Here is a 25,067-nt window from a genome sequence, read left to right on the forward strand (position 1 = left end):
AACTTTAAACATGTATTGATATATAAAATTCTATACCAGCATATAACCATCTTCACCTTCCAACCCCTTTCTTTTACCTAGCGTAGGATGGAGAAGAGGAAAGGAAAGATAGAAATCTCCGAGTCTACATTCTCTATTCAGTTTCTTCCCTGTCCAGAACTACAATTGTTTATAAATTCCTTAAAATGACAACTTATCTATACTTTTATAAAAGGACCTCCACTTAAGAGGTTGAGACAATGGACTCCTTATAATTACTTTCTGCTGATCTGGGCAAAGAATTCTTGTTTGGAGGCCCAAAACTAAATTGGAAAATGGTTAAGTGAAAATAAAACAAGATGGCATCATGTGTTGTCCAGTCTCTTTGTGTTGAGAAATTTCACTGCTTAACTGAAATCCTGATTTGACAAAGTATAAAAGGCTGGATGAACCAAGGTCATCTGGGATCAACAGTGGGTTTTTTTGTTTGTTTTGGCTTTGCTTCTTTGTTTTGTTATTGGGGTGTTGTTTTGTTTTGTTTTTGAAGTTGTTCAAGAAGCAGGTCTCTGGAAACATCATCAACTTGCAGCAGAATTGATCAGGAAGCTGGAACAACAGATCTCAGCATCTCAGCATCCCCAAGGGCAAATCCTGTCAGTGCTGCCCTCTTGACCGTTTTTCCTACAAACCTAAACCTAAAGCTATTAGAATATATATATATATATATATATATGTATATATATATATATACATATATATACATATAGAATGTATACTGTGAATAGAACAGTTAAAGATGACTGTTCCTTGTTAGAGCAGGTGAAAGACAGTAGTCTTTCTTTAGGATTTAGTTTATAATCAAATTAGAATATAAATATTCATTTATACCATATGAAATGATGACATGAAGTTTGACAACTCTATAGCCAACAAGAGCCATTGGCTCTACACAGATGAATTTCTGGCTAGACACATGTTTATGTCTCAGGCAGTTTCAGGGCTTCATATGTAGAGGGATTAGCAAATCATGTTACCTTGGTCTTCTTGATATTTTTGCCTGGTAGCCAAGATCTTCAAGGGGTCTTCCTTTATCATATCTGAACCTTATTATTTTGGAAGGGGTCCCAAGCCATTTTTTCCTGCTAACACAAATACAGAGCCTGCCTCTCTCCCAACAGAGTTTGGCTTTGGCAATCTGAGGTCATTAAAAGGTAGATGCAATTTAGAGGCTTCTTTTTTATTTAGGTTTGCTTTTATTTCAAATACTTCATAGAGGATCTGAAATAATGTCACAAACTTACAATGACCCTCATGTTGATAATTTAAGACAATTATTACTTATTAAGATGGATATTTTTCTGTGTAGCATGACCTAAGCTGCATTTATATTGTAGATTATGCTGGCCTCAGACTCAAAAGAAACCTACCTATCCTTGACTTTGTCTCTCAAGTACTGATATCAAAAGCCAGGATTTATTTACCTATGTATCCTTAAAAACATTTATAAAAATTCTCAGTTTTCACCCTCGTTTGGAGATTAATATTTCGGGGTTAAATATACCTATATCCCCATTTTCTTTATATAGTTAAAGTAATATCTACATATTTAACTTTATTCACATTCTCTTCTATTTATTGTATAAACATATATTTATTTTTACTTTCATGATTATATTTTTTCTTTTTTTTAAATTTATTTAATACTTAATAATTATTCTTTGGTTTCCGGGCAAACATCCCCCCACCCCCTTCCCCTTCCTTATGGGTGTTCCCCTCCCAACCCTCCCCCCATTGCCGCCCTCCCCCCACCAGTCTAGTTCACTGGGGGTTCAGTCTTAGCAGGGCCCAGGGCTTCCCCTTCCACTGGTGCTCTTACTAGGATATTCATTGCTACCTATGAGGTCAGAGTCCAGGGTCAGTCCATGTATAGTCTTTAGGTAGTGGCTTAGTCCCTGGAAGCTCTGGTTGCTTGGCATTGTTGTACATATGGGGTCTCGAGCCCCTTCAAGCTCTTCCAGTTCTTTCTCTGATTCCTTCAACGGGGGTCCTATTCTCAGTTCAGTGGTTTGCTGCTGGCATTCGCCTCTGTATTTGCTGTATTCTGGCTGTGTCTCTCAGGAGCGATCTACATCCGGTTCCTGTCCATCTGCACTTCTTTGCTTCATCCATCTTGTCTAATTGGATGGCTGTATATGTATGGGCCACATGGGGGCAGGCTCTGAATGGGAGTTCCTTCACTCTCTGTTTTAATCTTTGCCTCTCTCTTCCCTGCCAAGGGTATTCTTGTTCCCCTTTTAGAGAAGGAGTAAAGCATTCACATTTTGATCATCCGTCTTGAGTTTCATTTGTTCTAGGCATCTAGGGTAATTCAAGCATTTGGGCTAATAGCCACTTATCAGTGAGTGCATACCATGTATGTCTTTCTGTGATTGGGTTAGCTCACTCAGGATGATATTTTCCAGTTCCAACCATTTGCCTACGAATTTCATAAAGCCGTTGTTTTTGATAGCTGAGTAATATTCCATTGTGTAGATGTACCATATTTTCTGTATCCATTCCTCTGTTGAAGGGCATCTGGGTTCTTTCCAGCTTCTGGCTATTATAAATAAGGCTGCGATGAACATAGTGGAGCACGTGTCTTATTTATATGTTGGGGCATCTTTTGGGTATATGCCCAAGAGAGGTATAGCTGGATCCTCAGGCAGTTCAATGTCCAATTTTCCGAGGAACCTCCAGACTGATTTCCAGAATGGTTGTACCAGTATGCAATCCCACCAAGAATGGAGGAGTGTTCCTCTTTCTCCGCATCCTCGCCAGCATCTGCTGTCACTTGAGTTTTTGATCTTAGCCATTCTCACTGGTGTGAGGTGAAATCTCAGGGATGTTTTGATTTGCATTTCCCTTATGACTAAAGATGTTGAACATTTCTTTAGGTGTTTCTCAGCCATTCGGCATTCCTCAGCTGTGAATTCTTTGTTTAGCTCTGAACCCCATTTTTAATAGGGTTATTTGTCTCCCTGCGGTCTAACTTCTTGAGTTCTTTGTATATTTTGGATATAAGGCCTCTATCTGTTGTAGGATTGGTAAAGATCTTTTCCCAATCTGTTGGTTGCCGATTTGTCCTAACCACAGTGTCCTTTGCCTTACAGAAGCTTTGCAGTTTTATGAGATCCCATTTGTCGATTCTTGATCTTAGAGCATAAGCCATTGGTGTTTTGTTCAGGAAATTTTTTCCAGTGCCCATGTGTTCCAGATGCTTCCCTAGTTTTTCTTCTATTAGTTTGAGTGTATCAGGTTTGATGTGGAGGTCCTTGATCCACTTGGACTTAATCTTTGTACAGGCTGATAAGCATGGATCGATCTGCATTCTTCTACATGTTGACCTCCAGTTGAACCAGCACCATTTGCTGAAAATGCTATCTTTTTTCCATTGGATGGTTTTGGCTCCTTTGTCAAAAATCAAGTGACCATAGGTGTGTGGGTTCATTTCTGGGTCTTCAATTCTATTCCATTGGTCTATCTGTCTGTCTCTGTACCAATACCATGCAGTTTTTATCACTATTGCTCTGTAATACTGCTTGAGTTCAGGGATAGTGATTCCCCCTGAAGTCCGTTTACTGTTGAGGATAGTTTTAGCTATCCTGTGTTTTTTGTTATTCCAGATGAATTTGCAAATTGTTCTGTCTAACTCTTTGAAGAATTGGATTGGTATTTTGATGGGGATTGCATTGAATCTGTAGATCGCTTTTGGTAAAATGGCCATTTTTACTATATTATTCCTGCCAATCCATGAGCATGGGAGATCTTTCCATCTTCTGAGGTCTATTTCAATTTCTTTCTTCAGTGTCTTGAAGTTCTTATTGTACAGATCTTTTACTTGCTTGGTTAAAGTCACACCGAGGTACTTTATATTATTTGGGTCTATTATGAAGGGTGTTGTTTCCCTAATTTCTTTCTCGGCTTGTTTCTCTTTTGTGTAGAGGAAGGCTACTGATTTATTTGAGTTAATTTTATACCCAGCTACTTTACTGAAGTTGTTTATCAGCTTTAGTAGTTCTCTGGTGGAACTTTTGGGATCACTTAAATAAACTATCATATCATCTGCAAATAGTGATATTTTGACCTCTTTTTTTCCGATCTGTATCCCCTTGACCTCCTTTTGTTTTCTGATTGCTCTGGCTAGAACTTCAAGAACTATATTGAATAAGTAGGGAGAGAGTGGGCAGCCTTGTCTAGTCCCTGATTTTAGTTGTATTGCTTCAAGTTTCTCTCCATTTAGTTTAATGTTAGCAACTGGTTTGCTGTATATGGCTTTTACTATGTTTAGGTATGGGCCTTGAATTCCTATTCTTTCCAGGACTTTAATCATGAAGGGGTGTTGAATTTTGTCAAATGCTTTCTCAGCATCTAATGAAATGATCATGTGGTTTTGTTCTTTCAGTTTGTTTATATAATGGATCACGTTGTTGGTTTTCCGTATATTAAACCATCCCTGCATGCCTGGGATGAAGCCTACTTGATCATGGTGGATGATTGTTTTGATGTGCTCTTGGATTCGGTTTGCCAGAATTTTATTGAGTATTTTTGTGTCGATATTCATAAGGGAAATATGTCTGAAGTTCTCTTTCTTTGTTGTGTCTTTGTGTGGTTTAGGTATAAGAGTAATTGTGGCTTCATAGAAGGAATTCGGGAGTGATCCATCTGTTTCAATATTGTGGAATAGTTTGGATAATATTGGTATGAGGTCTTCTATGAAGGTTTGATAGAATTCTGCACTAAACCCGTCTGGACCTGGGCTCTTTTTGGTTGGGACACCTTTAATGACTGCTTCTATTTCCTTAGGAGTTATGGGGTTGTTTACCTGGTTTATCTGTTCCTGATTTAACTTCGGTACCTGGTATTTGCTTGGAAATTGTCCATTTCCTGTAGATTTTCAAGTTTCATTGAATATAGGCTTTTATAGTAGGATCTGATGATTTTTTGAATTTCCTCTGAATCTGTAGTTCTGTCTCCCTTTTCATTTCTAATTTTGTTAATTTGGACACACTCTCTGTGTCCTCTCATTATTCTGCCTAAGGGTATCTCTATCTTGTTGATTTTCTCAAAGAACCAACTTTTGGTTCTGTTGATTCTTTCTATGGTCCTTTTTGTTTCTACTTGGTTGATTTCAGCTCTGAGTTTGATTATTTCCTGCCTTCTACTACTCCTGGGTGTATTTGCTTCTTTTTGTTCTAGAACTTTTAGGTGTACTGTTAAGCTGGTGACATATGCTCTTTCCTGTTTCTTTCTGCAGGCACTCAGAGCTATGAGTTTTCCTCTTAGCACAGCTTTCATTGTGTCCCATAAGTTTGGGTATATTGTACCTTCATTTTCATTAAATTCTAAAAAGTCGTTAATTTCTTTCTTTATTTCTTCCTTGACCAGGTTATCATTGAGTAGAGCATTGTTCAATTTCCACGTATATGTGGGCATTCTTTCCTTATTGTTATTGAAGACCAGTTTTAGGCCATGGTGGTCTGATAGCACACAAGAGATTATTTCTATCTTTCTGTACCTGTTGAGGCCCGTTTTTTGACCAATTATATGGTAAATTTTGGAGAAAGTACCATGAGGAGCTGAGAAGAAGGTATATCCTTTTGCTTTAGGATAGAATTTTCTATAGATATCCGTTAAGTCCATTTGGCTCATGACTTCTCTTAGTCTGTCTACGTCTCTGTTTAATTTCTGTTTCCATGATCTGTCCATTGATGAGAGTGGGGTGTTAAAATCTCCTACTATTATTGTATGAGGTGCAATGTGTGTTTTGATCTTTAGTAAGGTTTCTTTTACATATGTAGGTGCCCTTGTATTTGGGGCATAGATATTTAGGATTGAGAGTTCATCTTGGTGGATTTTTCCTTTGATGAATATAAAGTGTCCTTCCTTATATTTTTTGATGACTTTTAGTTGAAAATTGATTTTATCTGATATTAGAATGGCAACTCCAGCTTGATTCTTCCGACCATTTGCTTGGAAAGTTGTTTTCCAGCCTTTCACTCTGAGGTAGTGTCTGTCTTTGTCTCTGAGGTGTGTTTCCTGTAGGCAGCAGAATGCAGGGTCCTCGTTGTGTATCCAGTTTGTTAATCTATGTCTCTTTATTGCGGAGTTGAGGCCATTGATGTTGAGAGATATTAAGGAAGAGTGATTATTGCTTCCTGCCGTATTCATATTTGGATGTGAGGTTATGTTTGTGTGCTTTTCTTCTCTTTGTTTTGTTGCCAAGATGATTAGTTTCTTGCTTCTTCTAGGGTATAGCTTGCCTCCTTATGTTGGGCTTTACCCTTTATTATCCTTTGTAGTGCTGGATTTGTAGAAAGATATTGTGTAAATTTGGTTTTGTCATGGAATATCTTGGTTTCTCCATCTATGTTAATTGAGAGTTTTGCAGGATACAGTAACCTGGGCTGGCATTTGTGTTCTCTTAGGGTCTGTATGACATCTGTCCAGGATCTTCTGGCCTTCATAGTTTCTGGCGAAAAGTCTGGTGTGATTCTGATAGGTCTGCCTTTATATGTTACTTGACCTTTTTCCCTTACTGCTTTTAATATTCTTTCTTTATTTTGTGCATTTGGTGTTTTGACTATTATGTGACGGGAGGTGTTTCTTTTCTGGTCCAATCTATTTGGAGTTCTGTAGGCTTCTTGTATGCCTATGGGTATCTCTTTTTTTAAGTTAGGGATGTTTTCTTCTATGATTTTGTTGAAGATATTTACTGGTCCTTTGAGCTGGGAGTTTTGGACCAGTAGCTTTTTCTGCTTTACATTATCTTTGACAGTTGAGTCAATGATTTCTATGGAATCTTCTGCTCCAGCGATTCTCTCTTCCATCTCTTGTATTCTGTTGGTGAAGCTTGTATCTACAGCTCCTTGTCTCTTCTTTTGATTTTCTATATCCAGGGTTGTTTCCATGTGTTCTTTCTTGATTGCTTCTATTTCCATTTTTTTTTCTATTTCAATTTTTAATTCCTTCAACTGTTTGATTGTGTTTTCCTGGAATTCTTTCAGGGATTTTTGTGTCTCCTCTCTATGTGTTTCTACTTGTTTATTTATGTTTTCCTGGAATTCTTTCAGGCATTTTTGCGATTCCTCTCTGTAGGCTTCTACTTGTTCTCTAAGGGAGTTCTTCACGTCTTTCTTGAAGTCCTCCAGCATCATGATCAAATATGATTTTGAAACTAGATCTTGCTTTTCCTGTGTGTTTGGATATTCCATGTTTGCTTTGGTGGGAGAATTGGGCTCCGATGATGATGCCATGTAGTCTTGGTTTCTGTTGCTTGGGTTCCTGCGCTTGCCTCTAGCCATCAGATTATCTCTAGTGTTACTTTGTTCTGCTATTTCTGACAGTGGCTAGACTGTCCTATAAGCCTGTGTGTCAGAAGTGCTGTAGACCTGTTTTCCTGTTTTCTTTCAGCCAGTCATGGGGACAGAGTGTTCTGCTTTCGTGCATGTAGTTTTTCCTATCTACAGGTCTTCAGCTGTTCCTGTGGGCCTGTGTCTGGAGTTCACCAGGCAGGTCACTTGCAGCAGAAAAGTTGGTCCGAACTGTGGTCCGGAGGCTCAAGTTTGCTCGTGGGGTACTGCCTAAGTCCTCTCCGTGGAGGCAGCAACCGGGAAGATCTGCGCTGCTCTTTCCGGGAGCCTCCGTGCACCAGGGTTCCAGATGGCGTTTGTTGTTTTCCTCTGGCGTCTGGATGTGCGCAGAGTGCAGTCTCTTCTGGTTTCCCAGGCATGTCTGCCTCTCTGAAGGTTTAGCTCTCCCTCCCACGGGATTTGGGTGCAGAGAACTGTTTATCCGGTCTGTTTCCTTCAGGTTCCGGCGGTGTCTCAGGTGCAGGCGTCCTGCCGCTCCTGGGCCCTCCCCACGGGAACCCAGAGGCCTTATTCAGTTTCCTCTTGGGCCAGGGATGTGGGCAGGGGTGGGCAGAGTTGGTGGTCTCCTCCGCTCTGCAGCCTCAGGAGTGCCCACCTGACCAGGCGGTGAGGTCTCTCTCCCACGGGGTTTGGGAGCAGAGAGCTGCTGCGGGCCGGGATCCGCGGGTCATAAACATATTTTTAAGCCATGATATATTTGTTGAATTGTATGGCTTGGGCCATTTGCCACTTGTCCGGCCAATCAATCACCTGTTCTGTCGTGGCAGCCTAAGCTAAAAGAGACTGGTAGCTCATACCAGCCTGGTATCCAATTGTTGCTGTTGTTGTTTACTTATTTTAATCTTTTTCTTGAATATTTTATGTATTTGCATTTCAGATATTATCCCCTGTCCCCACTCTCTCATACTTCCTGCCTCCTTCCCCTGCTTCTATGAGGATGCTCCCACTCCCACCCACGTACTCTCACGTCAATGCCCTGGCATTACACTACACTTGGGAAATGAGCCTTCATAGGACCAAGAATTTTCCTCCTATTGATGCTGGACAATGTCATTCTCTGGTACATATGTGCCTGGAGCCATTGGTCCCTCCATGTGTACTCATTGGTTGGTGATTTAGTCCCTGGGAGCTCTGGTGGGGTCTCTTTTGGTTGATATTATTATTCTTCCTATGGTGATGCAAACCCCTTCAGCTCCTTCTGTCTTTTCTCTAACTCCTCCATTGGGGTCCCCTTGTTCAGTCCAATGGTTAGCTGCAAGCCTCCTCATCTGTATCAATAGGGCTTTGGCAGAGCCTCTCAGGAGACACCCATATCAGGCTCCTTTCAGCAGGTACCTCTTGACTTCAGCAATAGTGACTGGGTTTGGTGACTGCATATAAGATGGATCCCCAGGTGGGGCAGTCTCTGGATGACCTTTTCTTCAGTCTTTGCTTCACACTTTGTCCCTGTATTCCCTCTCATGAGCATTTTGTTCTCCCTTCTAAGAAGGAATAAAGTATCCACATTTTGGTCTTTCTTCTTCTTGAGCTTCATATGAACTGTGAACTTTTTTCTTAGGTATTCCACGATTTTGGGCTAATAGACATTTATCAGTGAGTACATACCATGTATGTTCATTTGTGACTGGGTTACCTCACTCAGGATGATATTTTCTAGTTCTATCCATTTGCCTAAGAATTTCATTTTGTCATTGTTTTTAATAGCTGAGTAGTACTCCATTATGTAAATTCCATATCTGTTCTGCTGTTGAAGGACATCTGGGTTCTTTCCAGCCTCTGACAAACTGCCATAGTTCTGTGGCTGCCCTACATTCTACAGGCTGGTTGTTCAGAATAGCATGAAACTGTATTCCATGTTAGCTCTCATGAGCAAAGATTTTTTTTTTTCTTTTTCTTTTACTTTTCTTTTTGGCTAAAAGTAAAACAATTCTGCCCAAATCCAATTTTGGGTTTTTATATTGGCTAACAGAATCTATCTTTCCTTGGGCAATTTTTTTTTGACAAGAGAAAAGCGTTATCCTTCAATTTGAAATTATAGCATAGGAATTATAACCATACCTTAAATATGTACTTGTATTCCCCTTTTTATATAAATGTAAGATAGATATATACCAGAATTTAGAGATCTATGTGTTTTGTTTTTTTTTTTTATTTTGTGTCTGCTTTTATATAGGCCAGATGTTGTGCCACACACGGCTACACCCCCATCTCTTTGTTTATAAGTAGAGATGTTTTGGCCTCCTACCATAGCAACCAATCTAGGGTAACAAACAAAGAATATTAGTTCAATAGGGTTGTAATGGGCCTAACTGCAGTGTCAACTTTGGGAGAACCTGAAGCTGTTTATCTAGGAGCTGGGGTCTTTGGAAAGTCTACACAGGTTTTGCCATTCACAGTTGTATGGGCTGACTGCATGTAAACTGAACCTGGTCCCTCCCCCATACTCTCACCACCCTGGGCTGGAAGTTGAGAAGCCCCATTTTTTGTGTTTTGTTTTTAAATTTAGCAAAGGCTTCTTTTTTAAAAGAAAGGCTTCCTTTCATACTATCTCTCTGTAAGTTCCTGCTTGGCTAAGAAATCTCCTACCCAGATATCATTTCTCATGTGTTGTTTTGTTTGGAAAGTGTTGGCTTTGGTCTGTGTTTGTTATTGTTGTTGTTTTGTGTGTGTTTGTTTGTTGTTGTTGTTGTTGTTGTTGTTGTTGTTGTTCTTTTTTTTGTTTATAACTAGGCCCCTGTTGCCTGGCTAGCCTGATTCTTCTTTTAACTCTGTAAACTGTAAGCTTGGTCTACTTTACCCACATTAGGCATCATTTTGTAAAAGTTAAATCTGACTCTTCCTCCAGCCCAATGCTCCCTGAAATAAAATTCAGACTCAAAATATATTTACAAATACCTTGGCCATATAGCTAGGCTCTTCTCTGATTAGATATAACTTAAAATATCCCATTTATTCTAGCCTACATCCTGCCATGTGGCTGGTCACCTGTGCTCATATACCATGCACCTGGCTAGTCACATGTTCCTGGTGAATCATCCTACCTCCTTTTCTCCAATAATTCTTTCTCCTACCAATGTCTTATCTTCTATTTCCTGCCTAAATCATAGGCCATACCCTTTTTAATAGACAGGTGATGCATCCGTACAATACACAAGATGTACAATGAAGTGGTATGGTTTCGTTGTTCTCTCTCTGTACATATCTTTCTGCATGTCTCTTTGTGTATTTATGTCTTTGTCTCTGTGTCTTCTGCTGCCTGTCTCTGACTCTCTGCTTCCGTTTCCTTTTCAAGAGTGTGTGGGTGCATGCATATGTGCAGGTATATGTGTGTTTGTGGTTTGTGGTGTGTGTGTGTGTGTGTGTGTGTGTGCGTGTGTGTGTGTTTGTGTATGTTTGTATGAGACAGAGAGAGAGAGAGAGAGAGAGAGAGAGAGAGAGAGAGAAGGAAGGAGGGATGGAGGGAGGAAGAGGGAGAGAGAAGATGAAGAGGAAAGAGGGAGAGGAAAGAGGGAGAGAGCGAGAGAGCTGAGGAAGACATTGAAAGAGGAAGCCATTAAATGGTCTGGGCTTAGACAACTCTCATCATTACTCTCTTTTATCCTATCGCCACAAAGAACACCAAGTAAGTTTGCTGAGACTCTTTCTATCTATAACATTGGCATCCCTACCTCTCTAGGTTTGGGTTAGGATTTATGATAAGGTATGTGTGTTTGACTTGGCATTGTGAATATCCCAGAAACAATGTCACTTGTTGTGTGACCCTTGGCCTAACTATAGGAAGTCTTTAGCTTACTATCTGAAAATGTAGTTATACAAGTTATACTCTTTCCTTTGAGAAGTAAGTATAATGACTCTTTTCCATGCTAACTGAACTTTTAGGGAAATATTCCCTTGACCTATCTCATAAATACCATTTAATTACAGCCCTGAATGTTTTGTAGTACTAAAGATTTGAAAATACCACTTTAAAATTATATATTTTCTCTTCCCCACATATCTGCCAACTGTTGGAATACTGAAAACATAGTGTTTGATTACATTTCCCGAGCTGTCCTAGAGAGTGAGATTATTGAATTCTTACATTGATAACTGTGAACATGTAGCTAATCAAGTCCTAAAACCCTCTAGACATGTCCCAGAGCAAGGACACCTGGATAAAATTCATCACACCCAATTAAACTTCAATTTTCGATAAAGAACAAAATGTTACACTTAAGAACTTTAGGATATTATAAAGGAAATATACTAAAATACACTTTACTTGCTAGATGTTCACACATAACTTGGGCCCTCCATATTTGCTGCCTTCAGACTTATAAAATATTCACTTAAAAATATTCATTACTGCTCTTAAAAATCTACCTTGCTCTCTATATTCCCATAATCACTTGTTTAAGTCCATATCATCTCAAAGTTTCTTCTCATTACATCAAAGAACATTTATTTCTAATTCATTTCCTATCCCTAATGGGATCCATATCCGTTTGCTCACTATTATACCTTTGTACAGAGTCTAGGTCTCTACCCTGTATTGGTTGACCTGACTGACAAATATGTGCCCTATGACCATGGAAATCACAACTACATAACTTAAGTGATTGCCAAGCTCAACGTGTAGCTGATGATTGGCTTCACCTTATTATTATTCCAATGCTAACATGGAAAAGGCTAATGAGGTCAAAATTGCATTTATTGGGTCAGAGAATGAAGTGGTATTAGATAAAAGAAAATTGTTGAAACTGACAGAGAACTAATGATAATGAGAAGCCTAATGGTGTGACAGTGGAGAGAGCTCTCACACTCTCTTAATGGAGCTTCAAATGATTTTTGCCAAACTTTCCTTAATTCTTCTACTTCCTTGTAGAAGACAAATAAAGCTCTGAGTGAAGTGGATAAGACTAACCTTTGAGATATGTTTTAAATACACGTTAATCACTCCCTAGTCCTTTTTATTCATTAATATTTTCCCTTCTTGAAAACAAGTCCAGGAAGGAACCAGCCAGAACATGTAGAGATAAATCCTGTTGGTTGAGTATAATAATGGAACTGACAAATAATAATTTAGGAAAAATTACTAGACTCATTGGAGAAAATGTCATTTTTGTAATTACTATTTTCAGTGGGATATAATACAAAAAATGAATGACAAAATGAAATGTTCTGTAGGATGTAGAACATTTCTTTCCGTGTTAATATCTTCTCCATAAAGTAAGAGAAATTACTGCTCATTCTTACTTGCCACAATCAACCTTACTAGAAAAATACGTGATCTTCTACAGTGGACTTTATTATTGATCTGCGATGTGCAGTATGCTAGATATATTCAATAGCTTTTCAACTATGATCCTCTAAAGATACAGTAGATATTTATCTACCATAACTGGATGGAGAAGTATTTGTGTCTTAAAGTCATATAGAATGGTAAAAGGTGTTATAGACTAAAGAAAATTCAGAACAGCATTAAGGAGTAGAGAGGGACCAGGTTACACGTTTTAACACTGATCAGAAATGTTCTCCAGGAGCTTGTGAGTTCAAATCAGTAGCTTGCCTAAGTGGAGAAGACTGCACCCAGAAAATGCTTTAGAAAGGAGAGTGAGTGTATTCTGACATGGCTGGGGGAACATGGACAAAGAGACATATTTGGAGAATAGACTTTTGAATGGAGGGTAAGTGTAATCACAGAGGTAGCCCTTAGAAATCACTTAAAAATATCCCATGTGACAAGATGAAATCAAATGAGTATGTTACATATATATGTTTTCAAATTTATGTTTTTCTACTCCAGAGCTATAAGATATGACCATGAACTTCCTGTGGCTCTTTTGCTCCAGATTTTATTTTATAACACAGGTTTGTAGTAGATTTGATGAGGGAAGAATGGAATATCTCTCCACCAAACTGAACCGCCTTCTGTATTTCTTTCCACTTTTTGTTTTGTTTTGTTTGCTTCCATATTTTATCTAGTTTAATTGGAAGCTGAGGCCATAGTAGGTTTTGGATTTTCTTCTACAGGGCATATAATGGTCATACAAACAAAATCTTGAGTTTAAATCACCGCTATCTTTTCCATTCCTCTGTTTTACAATTCATGAAATAGTCACCTACCTTCCCAATCGAATCACAATTTTATATTCACATGTTAGAATTTATATGAGTATGATTGATTTTTAGAGCCTAAAAAAAGATCATTCGTAATGAGGGAAAATACTATTTGACTGGAATCCTAGTCTTGTCCTATTGTTATTATTAGTATTGAAAAATAATTTAAGGAGAAATAAAGGCAGTTCGCAAAGAGACAATTGAAAAGGGCTGTAAGGTTCCACTGATAATTTTATTTGTAATTGAACTTTGGCCTAATTCTAATATGGCATAGATATAGGTGTTTCTAGGTAGGCTGTAGTCAGTAGAAGACATTTGCGCTTAAGAAGACGAGATATTTTCAACAACTTACATATCAATAAAATGGTAACCAATCCTAGAAATGAATCTTTTTTCTTGAAAAAATTATTAATACAATATAGCCTGGTTATGATTTTTACCTACCGCCACTTCTCTACTTTCCTACCCACTGAACTCCATGCCCTGCCATTCTCTCTTTAAAGAACAATTCAAGACCACAATGGTCCCTGACTTCAGTCCAATGGTTAGGTGTAGGTATATACTTATGTCTCAGTCGACTGTTTTTCGGCCTTTCAGAGTACAACCATGCTAGGTTCCTGTCTGCAAGCACACCATCGCATCAGTAATAGTATCAGGCCACGCAGGGTCTCCTTGAGTTGGATCCTAAGTTGGGCCTGTCACTAGACTCCTTTCCCTCAGTCTCTTCTTCATCTTTGTCCCTGCAGTACTTTTAGATAGGAACAATTATGGGTCTGAGTTTTTGACTGTGTGGTGGCAACCCCATCCCTCCACTTGATGTCCTGTCTTTCTACTGGAGGTGGACTCTACAAGTTCCCTCTCCCCATCATTGGTCATTTCATCTAAGGTCCCTCCCTTTGAGTCCTAATAATCTGTTACCTCCAAGGTCTCAGGTACTTTCCAGAGGATCTCCCTATCTCCCATCTCCCGAGGTTGCATATTTCCATTCATTCTCCTGCCTTGCCCCTCCCATAACTGATCATGTTCCCCTTTTCTCTCCCCTTTTTCTTCTCCCCATTTCCTCTCTCACCCAAGTCCTTCTGTGATTGTTTTCTTCTCCCTCCCAGGTGGGATTGAAGCATCCTCATTTGGGCCCTTCTGCTTGTTAACCTTCTTGAGTTCTCTGGATTTTATCCTAGGTATTATGTACTTTTTTGGCTGATATCCACTTATTAGTGAGAATACCATGCATGTCCTTTTTGTGTCTAGGTTACTTCACTCAGGATATTTTCTCATTCCATCCACTTGCCTTCAAAACTTATGATGTCCTTGTTCTTAATAGTTATATAATATCCCATTGTGTAAATATACAACATTTTTATATCCATTCTTCTGTTGTGGGACAAATGGGCTGGGACATTTCAGCTTCTGGCTAACACAGAGAAGGCCACTATGGACAAAGTGGCGCTGTGCTCCTATATGGTGAGCTATCTTTTGGGTATATGACCAAGAGTGGTATAGCTGGGTCTTCAGGTAGATCTATTTCCATTTTTTTCTGAGGAACCTCCAGATTGATTTCCAGAGTAGTAGTACTAGTATGAAGTTGAGGAGGAGGGCGACCCCATAGGAAGACCAGCAGTTACAAGTAAGTTGGACCCCTGAGATCTCTTAGACACTGAGCCACTAACCAGACAGTATACACCAGCATATATGAGGCCCCCAACACTTATACAGTGGAAGACTGCATGGTCTAGCCTAAGTGGTAGAAGATGCACCTAAGGCTAGAGAGGTTTGAGGCCCCAGGGAGTGGGGAGGCCTTGCAGTGGGGCAGACATTCTCTTGTAGAGGGAAGGAAGAATGGGGTGATGAATTATGGGAGGGCAGATCAGGATGGGGATAATGACTAAACTGTAAAAAATTAAAGTAATAATAATTTTTAAAAAGAACAAAAAAGAAGCAAACAAAACATCAACAACAAAAGCAAACCATCACGAAATACAGGACTAAAAAACATACACAGAAGTACAAAAAACAAAAAAAAATACAAGCAAAAGATGGAAAAGACAAATAAAAGCACAAAACAAATTAATTTGAGACCAAAAGTCTACAAAAATACATTGAGTTTATTCTATGTTGGCGATTTACTTCTGTGCATGGGACATACCCTGAAGTATGATTGATATACTCAGTAAGACATTTTGTAGAAAACTACTTTTCCTGCAAGTGAACTTCATCTTGGTTAGAGATGAGAACCTGTGTTTACTGCTTTTCAGCCCTGAGACTCATTCTGCCTTGAACCAGTGCAGTCCTGTGCTGTGATAGTCTCAGTAACTTCATCTGTACATTAGTCCTTCTGTGCCTGGAGGAAATTGTTTCCTTGGAGTCATTTACCAGTCTTGCCATTATAGTCTTTCTACCTTCTCTTTAGCACAGCTCTCTGAGTCCCAAAGGTAAGGTTTAATGAAGACATCTTTAGGACTGAGTGCTCCAAAATCTCTCATTCTCTGCAAATTGTCCAATTGTGGGTCTCTTTATTAGCATAAGTGAATTTTGAAGACATAACAAATGTCCTAGGCATATGAAATGAAGAGAAATTAATTGTGTGCATTTTCTAAGGATTTGAAGTAGAAGATCTGGGACATCATTAGTTTGATGTCAAAGAAAATAAGATTAAGTCAGGTTCTCTCTTGTCACACTATTATCTATATATGACATTTTAGATTTGTTTAGGTTTTCCCATTTTACAGAAAATTTTCTTAATTTATATCAGCATTCTAAGAAGGCAGCTTAAAAATAGAATGGCAATTAAAACACTACGTCAAAATATAAATAATTATTGGGAAAATCACTAGACAACAAGTAGTTAAGAAAAAATCTGTTGTGAACACAATATGTATCTTACCTCATTGAAGTGAACTTCATAGCATAGAAAAGACACATTTAAATAAGCTAAATTGTAAAAAAAAAAGAAAAACAACTAAAACCACTGAAAACCACAGTGATGAAATCCATTTGCCTGTGACTTAGTCTGCACATTTAGTGTGTCATCACAGACCATGTTCAACAGTACATTCTGGGAACTGAAGTGTATTGGGTTAGCCTACCATTGATTACTCTTGCAGTCACAACTTAAAAGCGCATAAGCAAAAAGGTACCTTCTGTGCTTGTCAGTCTGAGACTTATACTTCTGTGCCCAGGCATTAGTGTATACTTCAACTCCAAGGTCAGCTGCCATAACTACAGAACATTGACCACACTGGCGGGCTGCTCCACATGTTCTTTCCGAAGGGTTGCTACTAGAGTTTTTTTTTTTAATTAGGTCTTGTGGGCTCTAAGAAAACTTTTGTCTTAGAAGAGCAGAAGAAAACAATTACTGTTGTTAACTAGGAAAGATAATCACACACAACTGATAGCCAATTGAAAAAAAAAACACCAAGTTTTTGGATTAGGAGCATGGGATGAGGTATAATTCTGTGACTCTGTGGTATGATGGACATGTAAGAGGATGAAGGAGAGGCCAGAGAGTTGAAACAATGGATTCTTTAAGAACAAATAATAAATGGAAGAACTGGAGCTCAAGCCCAAAAGTGATAACCTGTTTCTTTCTGTTCTGATTGTTGCTTCATACACTTAGTGTTCATAGGGTTCAAAGTGATTTGGACTTTGCCTAGGGGACTTAGCTGTTCGGTGATGCAGGTCCTGGACCAGAGAAGCTGCTAAGTATATTTTTTATTTATTCAGAATAATGTAGGTTTTGAGCAGGTAGGGCCTTTTAATGGTTTGTGAATCTCAAAAGTTTTTGAGCTGAGGCTATCAAAGTTCTCTATGAACATTAATTATCTCTACTTACAAAATGATGAAACCAGAGGCAAATGGTCAAGAAGTAGTTAAGCCATCCTCCCAGCCACACAGGTAGCCTTGATCTCAAATAACGAATTGACATATGTTGTCTCTTATAAATATAGGCACACATAGGATGGAGAGTCTGAAGACAAGGGATGACCCAGGCATCTTATAATTGACAGCTTTGTTGCCCCGTAAGTGCAAATGGAAGCATTTCAATTATAGTTCTGTTAACATTAGGTAAAATTGGAAACAGCCAATATTCAAAGCATCAGATTGAGTTCAGCTCCTGCCTCAGTAAGAATGGTAGAATGTGATCTTGGACATAGTACTACCCTCTGCTTAAGGTGCAGGGTCTTTTCTAGACAATGAATGTTAACCTTTCAAGCTTTAGTGGTCTTCATTATAAAGTTCTATTCCTATGGCCAATAGGTTATACAGAAAATGATGACTGGCGAATCAGCAGTCCAATTAATTAGGGTCTAGGTAGTAGTGTGCCTCAAATAAGTTTTGTTAAAGGAATCTCTTGGGACTCCTTTGGTACAGTAGGTTTGGGTTTGAGCCCAGGAAATAACTCATACATGGCAGTTTCTTCGAGGAAATGCCAGCCCATACTTTGTACTTTAGGCGTAGTAAGGGAGTAGAGTTTAGTACGATGCCAGGCATTGTAAAGGATTAGGATTTACTATATTTTTTTCTAATAAAAATCTACCTAGCAACTGCAAGAGATAGTGAAAAACAGGAATGGGAGAAATGGTAGCACTTAATTAAAACTTATGGAATTTATAAATCAAGTAAGAGTGATGAACTATAGATTACAAACAATATTACATGTTAATAAAACCATTGTTTCTCATAAAAGCATCTGCAGGGTTTAGCTAAGTGAATTATTAATACCTTCATAGCAGGTTGTTGTTATGTCTTATGTGGGAAATGACAGCTGGTTCCCCTTTGATGAGCACATCTCCTTCTGAGAATTATGAGGTATGTTTTAAAAGCTCCCCATGTCTGACAGATTAAAACATTGGGAGTCTGAAAATTTATCTCATGTGGCCTGGTGTTTTATTGCCAACTAAATATGTATTGATATGTCTATCAGGACCACCAATTCCAAGTCCTGAACAGTCTCTTTCGCTTTTCAAATATTACATTAATAGTATAAAACAATGTGTTTGATGTGATATTTTATAAACACACACACACACACACACACACACACACACACACACACACACACAAGAACATATGTCGTGGTTTGATCCTAGTCAGGATTGTTTGATTTATGATCCTGCTTGTCAGACTGACTCAATTCTTCTCTGACCTACATCTTTCTCTTGTCTGTTTCTTTTCAAGCAAATGCAAAAATTATACTTCTGCCAAAAATGCAAATCATTTTCTTTTGCGTTCATAGCCACTGTGCTGATACTCTTTGTGTAGACTTCCTGCAGTTAACACTTACTATGATTTCAGCAACAAGCACGAATGCATCTCTACAAAAATATGTTAAATTATCAACCTAACATCTAGTGATGATTCATCACTCAAGCTATCTTCTATTCCCCTTTTAACACTCCTTTCGTCAGAGGTAAAATCCTTGCTTCATATGGTCTCCTTCTGCATGGAATTCTATAATAATGAACACAGTGACCTGTCCTTTATTCTCAGGCTGAAGGAGGACTCCAGAGGCTCAGTATTTTTGTTGCTATTCTTACTCTGTCTGCTCCTTTGTTCTTTGTGGGACTTCTGTTGGCTGCTGCCAGGTTAAAAAGAAGTTGGAAAGACAGGTAGCCAATCAGAAACTGAAATCATGTGTCCTGTGGATGCTCTCTGGCTCTGAAGTAGCAGTGGGCTGGAAGGCTTCGTATCTTTCTCTAGTCTCTGAACAGACTGAATAAAAATATTAAATTATGTATTGGCATATAACAAAGTCATCATGATCTCACTAATTTGGAAAATGCTGGGAGCATTTTCAAATACCTCCTTAACTATTGTTCTGCTGGACACCTACTTCAGGAATATTGAATTTTGCATGGTTTTGATTACTAAGGATGATTATTAAGATTGGGGGTTTAGCTTATTCGTAAAGCATATATACAGTATGCACAATAACCTTGGTTTCATAACCATTGTCTTCATAAATCATAAAACAGTATGTAGCTGAAAACCCTAAGCACATGCATATTTTAGCCCAATATCTAATAACAGTAGTTATAGTAGGGACACCATATACCCTTCATCAGATTTTATAATACACATTGTATAACAATGAATATTTTTCTCAGTGAATTCTTTCAGTGTATCTGTAAGTGGCTATTATCATTTGTGACCTCACCATTTGTCTGTTGCTTATTTAAAGATGTAGCCTTGTGAAGAGCTATGAAACTTCTCCAAATCAAATTTATTATATGTAGTTCCCCAAGGTTGAAACTTAATTATACATGTTTTTACATTCTGTATTTGGGCTTTCTGGGACAGTGCAAATTTTCTGATGGGACAAATGAGGGAAAAAAGGTACATACTCTAAATACAGAGGGAAAAGAACATAAAAACAGAAAAAGGGGAAAATAGTATCAAGGGTCTGGAAATTCATAAGAAATCATACTATTGACTTTCTTTACATTGCATGTATTATCTAAATTTAATCTTCTGATGTAGGCTGACAATGTTTCTTACCAAAGCCCAAGACTATCTAACAAAACCCCCCAATATCATGCATGTGAATACCTCTTTTGAGTTAGATGGGGTGGCTGAAGAGACTCCCAAAACATTTCAGCCTTTTGTTATTGTCCTGTTATTCCCCCTAGATGTGGAAGGTAAGCTGAAGACACCATTCCCTTCATTACAAAGGGTCCAGATGCCCCCAAAAAGGAACTCATCTGAAAGCCTCCTCCCTGAAGACTGGTTTTCCTGGCACTAGAAAACCCTGTGCAAGCACACTCTGTGGTGAGTTCACAGAGGAGAAAAGCAATCAAAGGCTCTACTAGCTATTCTGGTTATGACTCACAATGATTAACATGTCTCGGTAACCCTATGGATGCAGTAGTGGCACACATGTATTAATAGTAACCAATAGGGATCTAATTGGGCTTAAGAATATCACAGCAATAGTAAGATCATGCCTGGTACCAGTAACCTATACAATTACCCAGGGCTAGTGAAGTCTAAGATGTTGGAGGAGAACCTACAACTGTCCTTATATCCACAAATAAGTGTAGCTGTCAACCTCATCAATGGAAATTCTCTTTGCAGCAGATGGAAATCATTAAAAAAACATAAATAATCAAAGTTTAGAGTTGTAGAATCCACTCCCAAAAGAAAACATTTACAATACAATGCCTTCATTTAAGGCTCATGGATCACTGGACAAAAAAGGGGAAGATAAGAGACCTTAAACCTGCACAAAGATATTTAGGAAACTAAGAAGTGCGGAGAATGGGAGAAGTCATCTGGCTTACGGAAGAGCAAATTGGTCAAATTGGTCTTTTAATACAAATAATTAAACCTATACAAATGACATTATAAAGACTAAATAGATGTACTCATGTATTTTTAATCTCTCTCTCCTCTCTCTCTCTCTCTCTCTTTCTCTCTCTCTCTCTCTGAGAGTGTGTGTGTGTGTGTGTGTGTGTGTGTGTGTGTAGTTCATGCAACAATAATCAATCAAAATAGAGGCTGTAAATTTGAAAAAAGAGCAAAGACAATTTGGAGGGAGGTTGGAGAAAGGAAATGGAAAGGAAATATCATGTTACATTTTAATTTTAAAAAGTAAAAGAAATAATAATAATAGAAAGATCAATGCATCAATTGAAAACCCTCCTTTACTTGTGCCATTATAACAAATCAATCCTATATGTTAATTTGTCAGGGAGGGCTATCTTAGTTTATCATCTTCCATTAGGGAATGGGGTTTCCAACTGTGTTTTCAGGACAGCTTTTCATCACAGCAAATATTCTACATGCCCTAAAGATTCAAATATAATGGTCTTGATCTATGTCAATTTTTTATATTGTGTTCCATATGGGATTATTGATCGCTTCCGCCATGTAAACATTAGGATTTTCTCTCTTAGCTGATTTTCTTAAGAGCCGCTGCTTTGACACATTTATAGAAAATGATTCATCTTGCATTCATCAATATGGCTTTATACTGTGCCTTGATTGCTATGATAAAGGTATAGTTGTCACATATATCTCTACAGCTGAAATAAATGAATAACTCCGAGGAACCATATATATTAAACAGCAGTTATTAGTTATGGCTTTTCATTAAAGAAAAAGTAGAGGGAGCTAGGCATCTAGATTCACTGGTAAAATGTCTGTGGCACAAACATGATCACCTGAGTCAGGTGCCCAGACAAAACAAGTTGCACAGAGCATTGGTCATTTATACCTCCAATCCCAGGGATTCAGACACAAATCTCTAGAGGTTGCTGGCTTTTTGAGCAGAAGCAAGAGAACCAATGGTTGTCAACTTGTGGGTTGTGACTCCTCAGGAGTCAAATGACCTTTTCACAGGGTTTATGTAAGACCATTAGGAAAACACACAGATTTATGACTCATAACTTTTGCGAAATTACAGTCATGGAGTAGCAACAAAAACATTTTTTTTGGCTAGAGAGTCACCAGTACATTAATGGGTCACAGCATTAGAGAGGTGAAGAACCACTGGTCTAGATGAATCTATGAATCTAGATGAAATTAAGCTAAAAAGTATTTAAAGAAGAGACCTGATATTGACCAGGTCTGTTTATGAACAAAGAAGGAAGGCAAGAGAGGTAGGGCAGGGACGGGGAGGCAGACACTAGATTTAGCTAGTGAATTCAATTTTAGAAATTATATAAATATTTTAATTCAGAAAGCAGCCTACTGTGTTTTTGTTCATGTTAATTTTTTATTGTTCAACAAATTTACTACTTGGGTCGTGAGAATCTAGTACTAAATAGAAAATCAAACAGCTCAGTTTGTACACAACTCATCAATATAAAACATATAACACCTAAGGAGGAAGCATCCTCTCAGAGAGATGGGGAGGAGAAGTGGAATGAGGAATTGTGGGAAAGGAGCTGGGGGGGGTCAATAGCTGTATTGTAAATAAACAAAATAATAATTATAAATAAATAAATAAAAGTGAAAACACAAAAATGCAATTTTTAAAAGTATTTTTGCATAAAATGTATACTTTATGTATGCATGTTCTATGTGATGTATGTATGCTTGTGTGTATGTAAATTATCACTGTATGAAAATTGTTTTCGGTTATTAGAAAACAGATCCTTTCTATATGAATGCGTTCTCTGTGGAATTAAGCTAAATTTGATCTATGAAGGCTACCATAGTAGTACTTTAAATAAAGAACTGCAACCTAGTTTACAAATAAACTAGTTGAAAGTCTAACTCAGGAGTGTATCCTTGTATCAGAAATTCAGTTTCAGTCAATCACAGGAATTGAGCTTTGTTTAGAAACAGATAGCCAAATGTTTAAACTGTGTTCATATAAAGCAAACATCAAGTTGCAGCCAATGGGAGTATATCTCTACATCATTTTCATTTTCTACCTATAAATATTTGCCAGCTTCGTGGCAGATTGAAGTTTCTCTGGTTATTTTCTGGTTTCAAGAGCTTCCCAAATTGCAATTCGTGCTTGGCTCTGTTAAAGTTGGCTAAATATAATTTGTATAAAGTTTTGTTCTTAGTTTCCACAGAGTTTTGGAGTGTCTTAGCAAAAGTAGTTTCCAAAACTAACCCCAAAGTTATTTTTTTTTATTTGTCATGAAGAAAATAGAATGGTAAGGTTATAGAAAATTGGATAGAAAGGAAGAGCTAAAGAAACACATAGTAATGTGGCATAATTCACAACAAAGCAACTTGATAGCTTTCTGGGTTCTTTCTGCTGCTGTAACTAATATGTGAGCACACTTAAAAATTTACAAAAGAGAAAAATTTATAGATTAGTAGTTCTGGAATTGAGAAGTTCTCAAATCAACGATCAGACAGAATGCTTTGCCTCCGGACTCAGGGAGATCCTTTTGCCTGGCTTTCCAAATTCTAGTGCATCCTTAGTCTAGGTACCTTCCTTTTAGTCACACTCTCCTCTGCCTCTATATCTTTGACCCACCCATCTTTCTCATCATAAGGACATTGTCATGTTATTTACTTATCCAAGTCATTTGGGATAATCTTAAGTGCATACAAAAGGTCAATTTTGTCATGTAAGGTGACAGTCTCAGTGATTAGGATATTATAACTTTCTTAATTAGTTTTTCTTTTCTTTCTTTTTTGTTCCTTTTGTGTTGTTATTTGTTTGTTCATTTGTTTTTGAGGTAGGGTTCTCTTTGTATCCCCAGATGTCTTGAAAATTGCTCTGTACAACAGGCAAGCCACAAACTCACAGAGATTCAACCTGTCTTTGTCTCTCCAGTGCTTGGATTAAAGGTGTGAGGCACCACTGCCTTGGATATAGTTACTTTTCTATTCTTCTGAAGAGATAATATGATCAGAGCAACTTATAAAGAAAGAGTTTGTTGGAGCTTGCTGCCAGTTTCAGAGGGTAAATTCTTAATCATTTTGGAGAGCAGAATAACAGCATTTAAGGAGGCATGTCAATGAAATACTAGCTGGAAGCGTATATCTGACCCATAAGCATAATGCACAGAGAGCTAACTAGAAGGATTGGTGTATTGAACAAGTTTTGAAAACTTAAAACCTGCTCTCAGTGACACACTTCCTACTACAAGAACAGACTTCCTAATGCTTCTCGAACAGTTCTACCAACTGGGAACCGAATATTCAGAGATATATTCGGAGCTATAAGCCTGTGATCATTCTCATTAAAGCTACCACAGTCATCTTCATAGACATATAACTATCATGTCAGATATTGATGCAGCCTATGACATATTAAGATTTTGACTTGAACATTTGCCAGTTTGTCACATGTTTCAAGGGTGTTTCATGCAACGCTGACCATCTCAGTCTTTCTATCATCTATGAAAATCTACCTCAGATCACTGGTTGCTTGATTGCCAAAAATGTCATTGATTTTTGCAAAGGTCTTTATGTTTTATCAGAAAGGCTCAGTTAAAAAGGGAGATGCAAGAAATATTTTTATCCTTGACCATATCCAACTTACTCCTGTTTATAAATATAAACACAGGCACACATGCACCTATTTACCTGCACACACACACACACACACACACACACACACACAGAGTAGTGACACACTTTCTACCACATGGACACACTACACCCTTCCTACACATTTTCAACCAGTTCTACTAACAAGGCACCAAATATTCCAACATATGAGCCTCCTGTCAACATTAGCAGCAGCTACACTGGACATTGGTTTTCAGTTACAAGAGTTGACTTAGTAGTGAAAAGAAACTTCAATTATGGGAAATCATATCCTGACTGAATTGCTCTTCTTGGCCTCAAACTAATCTTTGAAATATGTTCTAACCTCTTGATTCCTTCTCATCTTCTAACTTGTTCTGTCTTTATCTACAATAAGTCTTTGTGAAACTGTCCTGTTTAAACTCCCTCCTCTCTATCTTTGTACTGCTCTCTTAAGTCACCTCTTTGTCCTCTCCCTTCTAACACTTGGGCATATCCCATCTCCAACTCATTCTTTCAAACATTTCTCTGATTGATTACTTTGTTCCTCGGTAGACCTCATTTATAAACATGGCTGCTAGCTTCCATAAACTACCAATTAGGGACTAAAGGTATGCACTCTACTCTGGTGTGCATCTTCAT

Source organism: Rattus norvegicus, chromosome 4 (assembly GCF_036323735.1).
Source record: "Rattus norvegicus strain BN/NHsdMcwi chromosome 4, GRCr8, whole genome shotgun sequence".
Lineage (NCBI taxonomy): Eukaryota > Metazoa > Chordata > Mammalia > Rodentia > Muridae > Rattus > Rattus norvegicus.